Consider the following 10,138-nt stretch of genomic DNA (forward strand, 5'->3'; position numbering starts at 1 on the left):
CGGTGTAATGTTGTTTAGGGGTGGGGGGGGGACAACCCAAGATTTGGAATAATTCTATATAGAAAATATAGTAGTGCTAAACCTCTTAGTAAAAAAATATTTGGATGGTAGCTAGACCCAAGAGTTTAAGAGGATTGACTAGAGTAGTTCTAGGATGGGTTCTCCCTCGGGAACCAAGGCATCATAGTTGGGTCATTATATTTTGAGTAAGAGTAGTTGCCAACCCGTAGTATGGGGTCATTAATATTTTGCGTAGAGTACCAACTAGAAGTATGAGACCTAAGTGTTGTATGAGACAAAGTGGTAAACTTGGACATCGTGAGAGTCACCACTTGATATCATGCATAGAGGCACTTTTTTGAATCTCACATTGATTGGTCATTCTAAATTATGTGTGTGATTTGATTTGACAAAGATGACATAGTCTAAATAGGAGAGGTGAAAGGTGGCTGGGGGCAGGGGTGTGTTCTTGGGGTTTAACAAATACTCGTGTTTTGGAAAGAAATGAGATTATGTTTGAGTATACGAAAATTACCACTGTAATTTTAGTAATCCAGTTTAAGAATTTCGGTCTAGTGGTTTGGTCCAAAAGTTGCTGATACAAGTTAGCTAGGTTGTTACATGAACTTTTTAGGAAGCAAGTTCCGTGAATTTTCAACATTATTTAGGGAGTATTAAAGTGATCATGAAAACAATTTTAACACACCTGAGTACTAAATAGTATTAATGAGTTCTTTTCCAATTTGGCGGTATTAAATAAACCAAACTATTGAGTTTTTTATGGCAAGCGTTTCTTGCTATCTAGATTAACATTTATTATGGTGACAATGAGTTAAAAACCCTATCCTTTACTTTTATAAGGTTGTTTATTTTGAGAGTTCATTGTGATGCTCGTTGATAGAAATAAAATAACAATATATCTGAAAGTTGGTTCTTGGAATGTTCAAATATTCTTGATTATCCTTAATAGTGGTGACCAACAATTCAATGCCATACTGATAACAAATTTACATCAAGATGGCGTTCTCATATTATTTATATCATTCTAACAAATACTAGGTAGGAGAGGGAGAGGAACAGAGGGGAAGAGAGAAAGAGAGAGAGAGAGAGAGAAGGAGCGATGAAATCATGTAAACTCCTAACATTCTTTATTTAAATAGTTTTGACAACAACTCTCTTCTCCAATAACACGGTTCCAGGACTTAGGAAGACAGATGAGCCCCAAGCAATTTTTCTTCGTATTATTCTTTGTAGGCACATATCCTAAGAAAGTTTTATCCATGAGAGTGCCGTACCTCTTTTCGACGCTGCCATCTTCACCAAATTCAACAATGCAGCCAAATCTCTCATTGCTACAGAAATAGTTGTCATGGCTTGGGGAAGAAAAGATTTGTAATCTATTGGCCCAGCATCCGTTGGATCCACTGTAGTTGCAATACACTTGTAATGTCTGCATATCATTCAGCTTAGGTAAGGTGATGTTGGCTCTTGCCCCATTCTTAACAATGATGTTGTCATTCCAAATTCCATCACCGAGATCATGGTCTGTGCGTGCTGCCCAACAATGGAGCTCAATATTACTCTCCCAAATTTCCCGTAGGTTATTCAAGATAAAGAGGTGCTGAAAGTTGTCAAGTTCCATCGTAAAGACAGCTTCAGTTAAGTTGACCTCGGATGGAAGATATAACATCAAGATGACGAAGGCAATGAAGACAGCAACCACGATCACCGTTGTCTTGGCAGAATACATCTTTGGATCACTTGGTTTGGATTGGTGGGTGCAGCTGAAAGAAAATTTTATATACACAAAATTTGTTTAATTGTCTTATTCTATTAGTGGTTGGTGGGGGTGGGAAGGGCGGGGGAGAGAGAGGGGGCGAGAGAGCAAGAGCGAGGATGGGAGGGAGAGATACAACGAAAGAGTCAGTGAGAGCTAAATAAGGTTGGGTTGAGAAAGTTGTTAACATTGTAAGGAAGACCTGTATATGTGTTGGAAACTAAATGAGATAAAGTAGAGGAGCTCTCCAGCCATTCATTCTTTTTTTCTTTTTTCTTTTTTCTTTTTTTTTTTCTTTTTGAGGTGATTGCTTTTTTGACAGTTAGAAAACAGAAATAAGATTATTGATTTAGTTAGGGATTCTATTTTTCACATTGTAGGCACATCTTTGGTTGGGCATCCTATTAAAGAGGTGGTCATTCCAATAAAGAATTAAATTTCTAATTTAAGGCCCAATGTAACTAAGCCAAGTATGTTTAGAGGTGATTTTTCATGCAATCTCCAAAATTGCATAAATATCATAACTACCGCTACAAAATAAAAATAAAGTAAACATCAACTAAATCTCCCATAGATTAGTCCATTTGCATTTTACTGCCCCATGATTTTGAAAAGTTGCTCTTTACAACTCTGTGGTCTATTTTCATTTCACCAAAAGAATTATCAACAAATAGGGTGGCACAATGCTACATTTGAAAAGCACAAGATAGCAAACTACAATTCATGCTATACTAAAGTGCTATATGCTATATTTGAAAGTTTGCTTGCACTATCAATGGCTTAACCCATACTAATCAATGTTTTGTTCCTTCTCTCTGCAAATCATTTTGCGGCAGAGTCCGAGAATGTCACGCCTCGACGCGGAAGCCAACTAGGCGCACATCTAGATCCACCACATATATACCAGCCTTGACCTCTATGCCCACCCGGCATAAGTACAAGCAACTGCATTTGTCGTAAATGATATGCTATAACCCACGATTAACAATTTCAAATGCTAAAATAAAGTATCTGTTTACAAAACATGTTGAGATTCGCAATTACAAGAACTTTATTCATTAGGGCTTAGGTACAATTTTTCTTTCACCCAAAATGAACCAACATGTAAACCCTTTGAAGCTAATCTAGCTAGCACGCAAGCCTCACTCCCTATGACACACCTGAAAAGCAACACTAAGAATCAGAAGAGAAATTATAAAGTTTACCATGGGTACAGTAAGCCGTCATAGGCCAACTGTCCCCCAGCCAGCCAGCTGACAAAGAAGATAATAGTAACAATATAAGTGGGAAGGAGATGGTAATGAATACTACACAATACAAGGAGCAGTGTTTCCTCAACTACAACAAAGAAGGCAGTGTACATATATACTATACGCCAACCAATTCTTGTAGCCAAGAAATTATCTCTATCATATCCTAGCTATCCAAAGGACTAGTTAACCAAAAGCAACGTCGTGGATAGAGCCAGGACAAGCCACTTGGTTCCCACTTTTTTAATGAATAGAGTCGAGACTGGCTATCCTGTTGCCATCTTCAAGTCGAAAGAGGTAGGACTAGCTACCCATTTGCCACCGAGTGGAAACAGCATGAATTGGCTACCCAGTTGCCACATTTTTGTGGACAGAGAGCCAAGACTGGCTACCCAGTTGCCACCCTCTTATCGACAAACCCATACTGGTTACTTGGTTGCCATGCTATAGATAGAGTTGGGACTGGCTTGAACTATAGGAAAACAATCACCCAGATCTGTCTACAACCAATATCATCTTTGCAAACTGTAGTTGCATGTTCTATAGTCAGGCGCAACAGCAGCAATAGGTAAAACTCAAAGCTACAACTAGAGTGATCAACAACTACCTATTCAGGCTAACACAACAAGTACTACTACTATAGCTCCATCATAATCTCACGAGGGCAATTAATCCCATTTAGCATGTCTTTTATGTGAAGTACTGAAGCGACAATAATGAGTACGGAATGGGTATCATGACTAAACATGCTATCTTTCCACACGTGTGATTTTTCTCCCACCTAGCATGTTCATCATAACCTCACATAGGCAATTAATCCCATCTAACAATGCCCTATATTCGAAGTACTGAAGCAACAACAATGACTATGAAATGGATGTCATGACTAAACACGCTATCTTTCCACACATGTGATTGTTGTCCCACAACCCACTCCAGCGCCCTAACCCTTCGGTCTCGGGTAAGGTCCCAACTTTTCAATCTCGGGCCAATGGTCAATCACTACTACCATTCCTTCTCTGTGACCAACTGCAATGGTAGCAGTAAAAACCAAATACCATGTCCCCAACAACGATAACGACCACTCTAGCCAGCACTACTGCTATTGTGTTATTCTAAATGGGAGATGTTGGCATTCGGTTAAATCGAATCAGGTACGCCCATAAGCGGGTTCGATCCGACGGATATTATGTTATCTAATTGGATTAGGATTAATCTCGCTTTCAAATTGGAAAGCTAATTAGAGATAAATCTAATCATATTAGGATAACAAATAATAACCGATTTGGTCTTATCTCTAACGCTATTAGGATTTTGGAATTCCTTATAAATAGACGGGCGATCCCACATGAAACGATGCACAAAAAAGAACGGAAAAAGAGAGAGAATAAGAAAATAATAGAGAGAAACCACTTCCTCCATTAACCTATTATTCTAGAGGGACTTGCACGGTGGATTTGCGATCGCGCTCGTTTGTAGTTCGATCCACCGCGAGTTCGTGGAGCGTGAGAAGACATTCAAGGACGATCCGAGGACACGTGAATCAATCTAAACGATCCGGGCTCATCGCGTTGTTGCGCGAATCGCTTCCACAAAAGGTACGAACCAATACTTCCGCTGCGTTCTACAGACATCATGAATGTGTTCGAGTTTATCTAACATGCTTCCTAAGTAAAAGCTACAACATGTGTATGCAACTAAGCTTGCTGTTAGATGTGACTCGAAATTGATAATCGACTTCAGTTCGGGACTTCGACTCGCCGACAGTTTCGCAACTTTTGAAAATAAAATTGTTAAGGAAAAATGAATGTCTGTGGTGGGTAGCGGACCCCCCGTGGTACGGATCAGATTGGATCCGAAATCCATTAAGAGTTTCCTTTCTCGTTTTTTGCCCTAGAGGCGATAGATTGTGGTTGATTGTACAAAAGAACATTGTATTCCCTTTTGGATAGTGAAGTTTTCTCCTCCCTCGCCCGTGGTTTTCCCTTCAAAGGGTTTTCCACGTAAATTTGTGTGTTCTTCTATTTTTATTTGTGGTTTGTTTATTTTGTATTCGCCATTTTCGTTTCCGGTTGTGCGCTTGTCGTAACACATGCTGTCACAATAACCTATCATGGGTAGATAAACAAGTATTCTAAGTAGTAGATATGTGAGACTAGCAAGAATGCAATGAATCATTTGCTATGTCCTCTTCAATAGAAAAAGGGTGAGAGGGAAGAATAGGTCATGAGGGCTGCACTAGACCCACATCAAATTGAGCACCCACCTGAAATCCTAACTCGGCGACTGCGGCGTGTTCACAGCTCCTTGAATCTTGCTTGGGGCTAGAAGGAGCACATACGGGTCAAACAAGTCACTAGAATCCAATTCCTAGCCAAACTGACTCATAGAAATTGATCTTTAAGTCTCAAGGGCGTCAAGTTTTAGAATCTAATGTTGATGATCTAGAATCACTCAATGGTTCTCGAACCCATCATAAGGTTTCGCAACACCAGAACAACCTTACATTGTTTCACTAAGTTGGTTTTGAATCATAGGTTCAAGATTCCAGAACCAAGCCTCCTAGGCTGCATTCCCAGCTGCAACAACATTATGTATTTCACGAGGTTGCAATAGCCATTCATCTAGAATACTTTTTCAACTTCTCAAGGTGGTGGAAGAGCAAAAACCAACTCATAGGGAACTTGAAAAAAAACTCCTAGATCTATTTCTAGTGAGATTGAGCCGAAAATAGAAGTTTTCCCCCAAATCACTCGAGATGATTTACGACTAAGAAAGCTCCAAGAAGGCAAAGACTGCCTCATACATTCCTACATGCTTGGCCCTTTGGAAGCCCAAGCAAAAATGGCCTTGAAGGCTTTCAATATGTGTTTTGATATCGAGCTGAAAACATCATCTAAACTCCCTAGAGGTTGGGTATCAAAATGAAAACCCTTAAATACTAAACTACGGATCAAGCGTCAACTCACCTTTATTTTGGAGCTTCTCCCAACAATAAGCTAAAAGTGGGCGAGATCTTCACATCGAAACCCCCACCATGATCTCCCATCTTAGAGGCTTGAGAAAGAGGAAAAAGATGGAGCTCCTATTCACACTTCTAGTGTCACGACTCAAGTTTTAGCTCTCCTGGGCTCGCCAACAGATTCGCCGTATACATAGAAATTTTTTATGTATACAAAGCGATAGCTGAACCTGCAAAAGTTTAAGTACAACTATAAGAGAGCAACAGAGCTGCTAAAATTGAAAATATATACATAAAGCCAACTATACATACATGTATCCAAAATACACCACTGAATACAATAACATAAGAAATACATCCTCATCTCTCCTCATATATATATATATATATATATATATATATATATATATATATATATATATAACTGTATGTACATAGCTACAAAAAGTAAATATCTCCAAAAAGGGGTACTCCTCTAGCACAACGACCAGAGTAGACAGGGATCTAACTCGTGACTCCCTTACCTCGATCAGAAGCAGCAGCAGCAACCGATGGCTCTGCAAGAATAAGTGGTAACAACGGGTGTAAGAACTACTGTAAAACAAAATAGTACTCAGTGGGTACCGTCTCCGACCCTAACAGCCTATCCACTAAGTCTACGAGACAAACAGTATAGCTGGTAGTTAAGAAAAACAAGAGAATAAGCTGGAAGAAATTCTACAGCTACAAGGTCACTACCTACCACTATTCATGTCATGCTCTCTATGTACCTACACACCGCTATTTGAGAAACAGTCAACACTGACCCAATCCAAGGGACTGTCAATTGGCCCGTCCAACCTATGCCCTAAGCTACACCATACACTACCCGCAGGGGTGCCCGGTCCAAGTACGGTGCCCAATCGAGATCACTGCGATGCACAAAAGCCAAACTCCGGAGAGACACTCGTGGGCTCGACCTAACTAAGTAAATTGCGAACCTGTCAAGCTCAATAAAGTAACCACAAGCTATAATCGATGCAAATAGGTCAAACAAGTCTAAGAATCAAGGCTCACATGCCCTAGGCACAATTTGATGCGTAAAGTAGAGATCCGGGTCCATCGTCAATTCGGACAACACCCATCGACACAAAACAATATCAACTCTGCCGTAAAAGTGGGCTCGGCATCTCAGCACGAGCGTAATCTCAACATACACTAGTCGAAGTATCCACAACGCACTAACAACGATGATAACAAGGTGAAACCAGCTCCTGAATTTTAATCTGTTAACTTTTTAGAAAAGTTAAGTGTGTAGGTTTGGAAAGTTTTCTCCTAAGTCAAGTTCCAATTCAGCATATAAAAATTCATCTAAAATCATTAGAGTAAGCTCTAAATTTCGATCTCATATGAAGGCATGCAAATCTATAAATTCGATCTACTAAACATGATGATCAATACAAAAGAATGCATGCTAATATCTCTAGAACATAGGAGGAATTCCTTAAGAGAAATTTCAAAGATTTCGGTAGACATTAACCCACTTCGATTGCTAATCCAACCATGGCAAGGATCCCACCAACTCAAGCTTACTTCTAGATGTCTAAAGCTCAATAAAATTCCAGCATGATCCACGGAATTTGGTAGAAAATTATGTTATGTGATCAGGGTTCGAGGAAATTACTAATATTGCAATTCAGTATCAAAATCAGAGTTTGGATTAAAATTTACTCGGTTTACCTCCGAAATCAGCTGAGGCTGGATCAAATGAGCAAGAATACTGCTACTTCAGTGAGGACTAACTTCAACGAATCCTCAAAATCAGCAGGAATGCTACAAGTGCAATACTAGGACCGAAATTCAACTACATATGTAAACCAAGTAATGAACTTATGATTTTGATAAAATTAACCCAAATTACCTTGTCGACCAGCTAGGGGAACACCATATCCATAGGAAAAGGAAGAAGAAATTGACCAGGAGCCATTCAAGGCTTAGCTACAAGAATCGAACAACGAAGAATAACTAAAATCCATATAAACACTCAACTTCAGCTCAAGGAGTAGAACTACATCAATTTTGAGTCAACTAACTTGAAATTCGGTGGAAAGGATTAGTCCACAAGTTCATCTCCTCCACAAGAGAACCCTCAGGAACTCATAACAGTAACTTGAAGGTTAGTTGGGAGAAATGGGTGCAGAAATTAACGATGAACCAATGAAATCCGAATTTCAGTTCATAAGCACCAATCACTCCAATTCTCACTATTTCACCTCTACTTACCTACAATTCCAGCTAGAAAAACCTGTAGACTGAACTTCACTAGTCCCTCCCTCATTCTAAACAACTTTCATTTCGGAATTGGAGCCTCCAATTGGCTGCTGCCCTGCTGCCATTGCTGCTGGCAGCATGCGGCTGCTACTAGCAGCTTGATGGTGTTGTCGCACCGCTTGCATAAGAACTAGCCTGCAAAGAGAGAAATAAAGAGAGCAAAGGGAGAGTTACTTAATCAGGTTGATACTTAGCTCCTAAACACTGAAAATAACCAATAAACACCAACTATGCTCAACCAAAGAGTCGGGATTAGATTAAGAACATGAAAAATCAGCATAAAAGCTAAATAGGTTGTGGGGGGGGGGGGGNGGGGAGGAACTCCATAAAGCAAAATCCACTTAACTAACCTTTAATTCAGCTACAACAAGATCCCAACCAGCAAATGAGGAAAGTAAGATCACTTTCAACCCACCAGAATCTCAGATAAATGAAGTAATCAAGAGAAGTTCCATCGAAACCAACAACTAAGCTAAATTTCAGCTCAATCCCCAATGTTACCTCAATTCGCCTCCAACTAACTTTGAATCCAGCTGAAACCAAAGTCCTACAAGTTCCTCAGCTCCAAAGTAAGTAGTAAGACTCAAGAAATCACTAATCCAAATACAAATGATGCTGGAATAGAAATTAGAATCAAAATTCTAACGAAACAAACCAAAAATCCAATTTCCCCACAAATCCTCTAAATCACATCAACCTACCTCTAATCCAGCAGCAAGAAACCTATCCCCAAGCTCTTCTCCATCATCTACAGCTCGAGCAAGCTCCAATTGAGCAATGCAAAGGTACAATTAGGCCAATTTGGCCTCCGATTGCAGCAGCTGCTGCTGATTTGCTGCTATCACTCTTGCTGGCTTGTTATTGCTTATAGGCTGCGTAGTGAGGGAAACAGCAGGGTGCGCAAAGGGGAAAAAAATGCAAGGAGGGAGAGAGGAGGAGGAGAAGAAGACTTGCTAATAGTTGACACAATGCTACTACTGCACCTACTTTGCTGCTGCTGATATCCTGCGCTGGGAGCAAGGCACCGGGGAACAAGAAAAAGAAGAGTGAAAGAAAGAAAAGGAAATGCAGTTAGTTCCCAGCCAACCACTGAAGAAAGAAAAGGAAATGCAGTTAGTTCCCAGCCAACCACTGCAGTCCAAACTTTCCTATTTAGGGCGATTGGCACTCGCATAAAATGTGCCTTAAGCACAACTTAATAAAAACTGCACTAGTTAAAAAAACTAAATCCCAAATCAAAATAATTTGCGATATCAATTTCGCATCCAATTCAATTTCGCCTCATCCCAACACTGTCCAGACATGTCGTCCACAATTAGAACGATAGTCATTCCGAAAAATAGTAATTTTATATTTTTCTAGAACAGTTCATCTAGGACTAGGGTGGCGTGGTTGATTGACGGCGAGTGGTGCACCCAATTTGGTCCAGCCGAATGACAACACACATCCACGTCCTCTTTTGATGACCATATTGTTTGCGGGAGAATGCATGCAGATGCCCTCACCTATAGACCATTATTAATAGGAAATGGTCCCTTCTATCCATTCCCCTAATATTACTATTAGTTGATATGATTGCCATCTTTTAAGTTTTGTAAAATAGCATTTCTATGTGAAAGATCATATGAGAGGATGATGAACTATTTGCAACCTAACATATTTATGCATTTGTTTTACTAGGAAAAATAATTTAAAAAGTTAAATGCAATTTTTTTACTATAATTTTTTTAAAAAAATAAGTTGCACCCACCATTTGGTCCCAGAATATCTTGACAGTTTTTTTTTTTTTTTTTTTTTTTTGAGAAATAGGTAGCAAGCTACCTGCTTCATTCATTACGA

At 39.6% G+C, this 10,138-nt stretch overlaps 1 long non-coding RNA gene across 6 annotated transcripts; it reads right to left on the reverse strand.

Annotated features, from left to right (window-relative positions):
- Nucleotides 2,733-9,369, reverse strand: LOC109710119. Of its 6 annotated transcripts, XR_002216298.1 has the most exons (6): nt 8,650-9,369; nt 8,062-8,434; nt 7,890-7,966; nt 6,514-7,801; nt 5,997-6,219; nt 2,733-2,937 (listed from the first exon to the last, which is right to left on the reverse strand). It is a non-coding gene; the product is annotated as an uncharacterized LOC109710119 (long non-coding RNA). The 6 variants fall into 6 exon arrangements; XR_002216301.1 differs by having other exon boundaries at nt 6,514-8,434; nt 8,650-8,846; nt 9,001-9,369; XR_002216302.1 differs by having other exon boundaries at nt 6,514-7,966; nt 8,252-8,434.

Source organism: Ananas comosus, linkage group 1, assembly GCF_001540865.1.
Source record: "Ananas comosus cultivar F153 linkage group 1, ASM154086v1, whole genome shotgun sequence".
NCBI lineage: Eukaryota > Viridiplantae > Streptophyta > Magnoliopsida > Poales > Bromeliaceae > Ananas > Ananas comosus.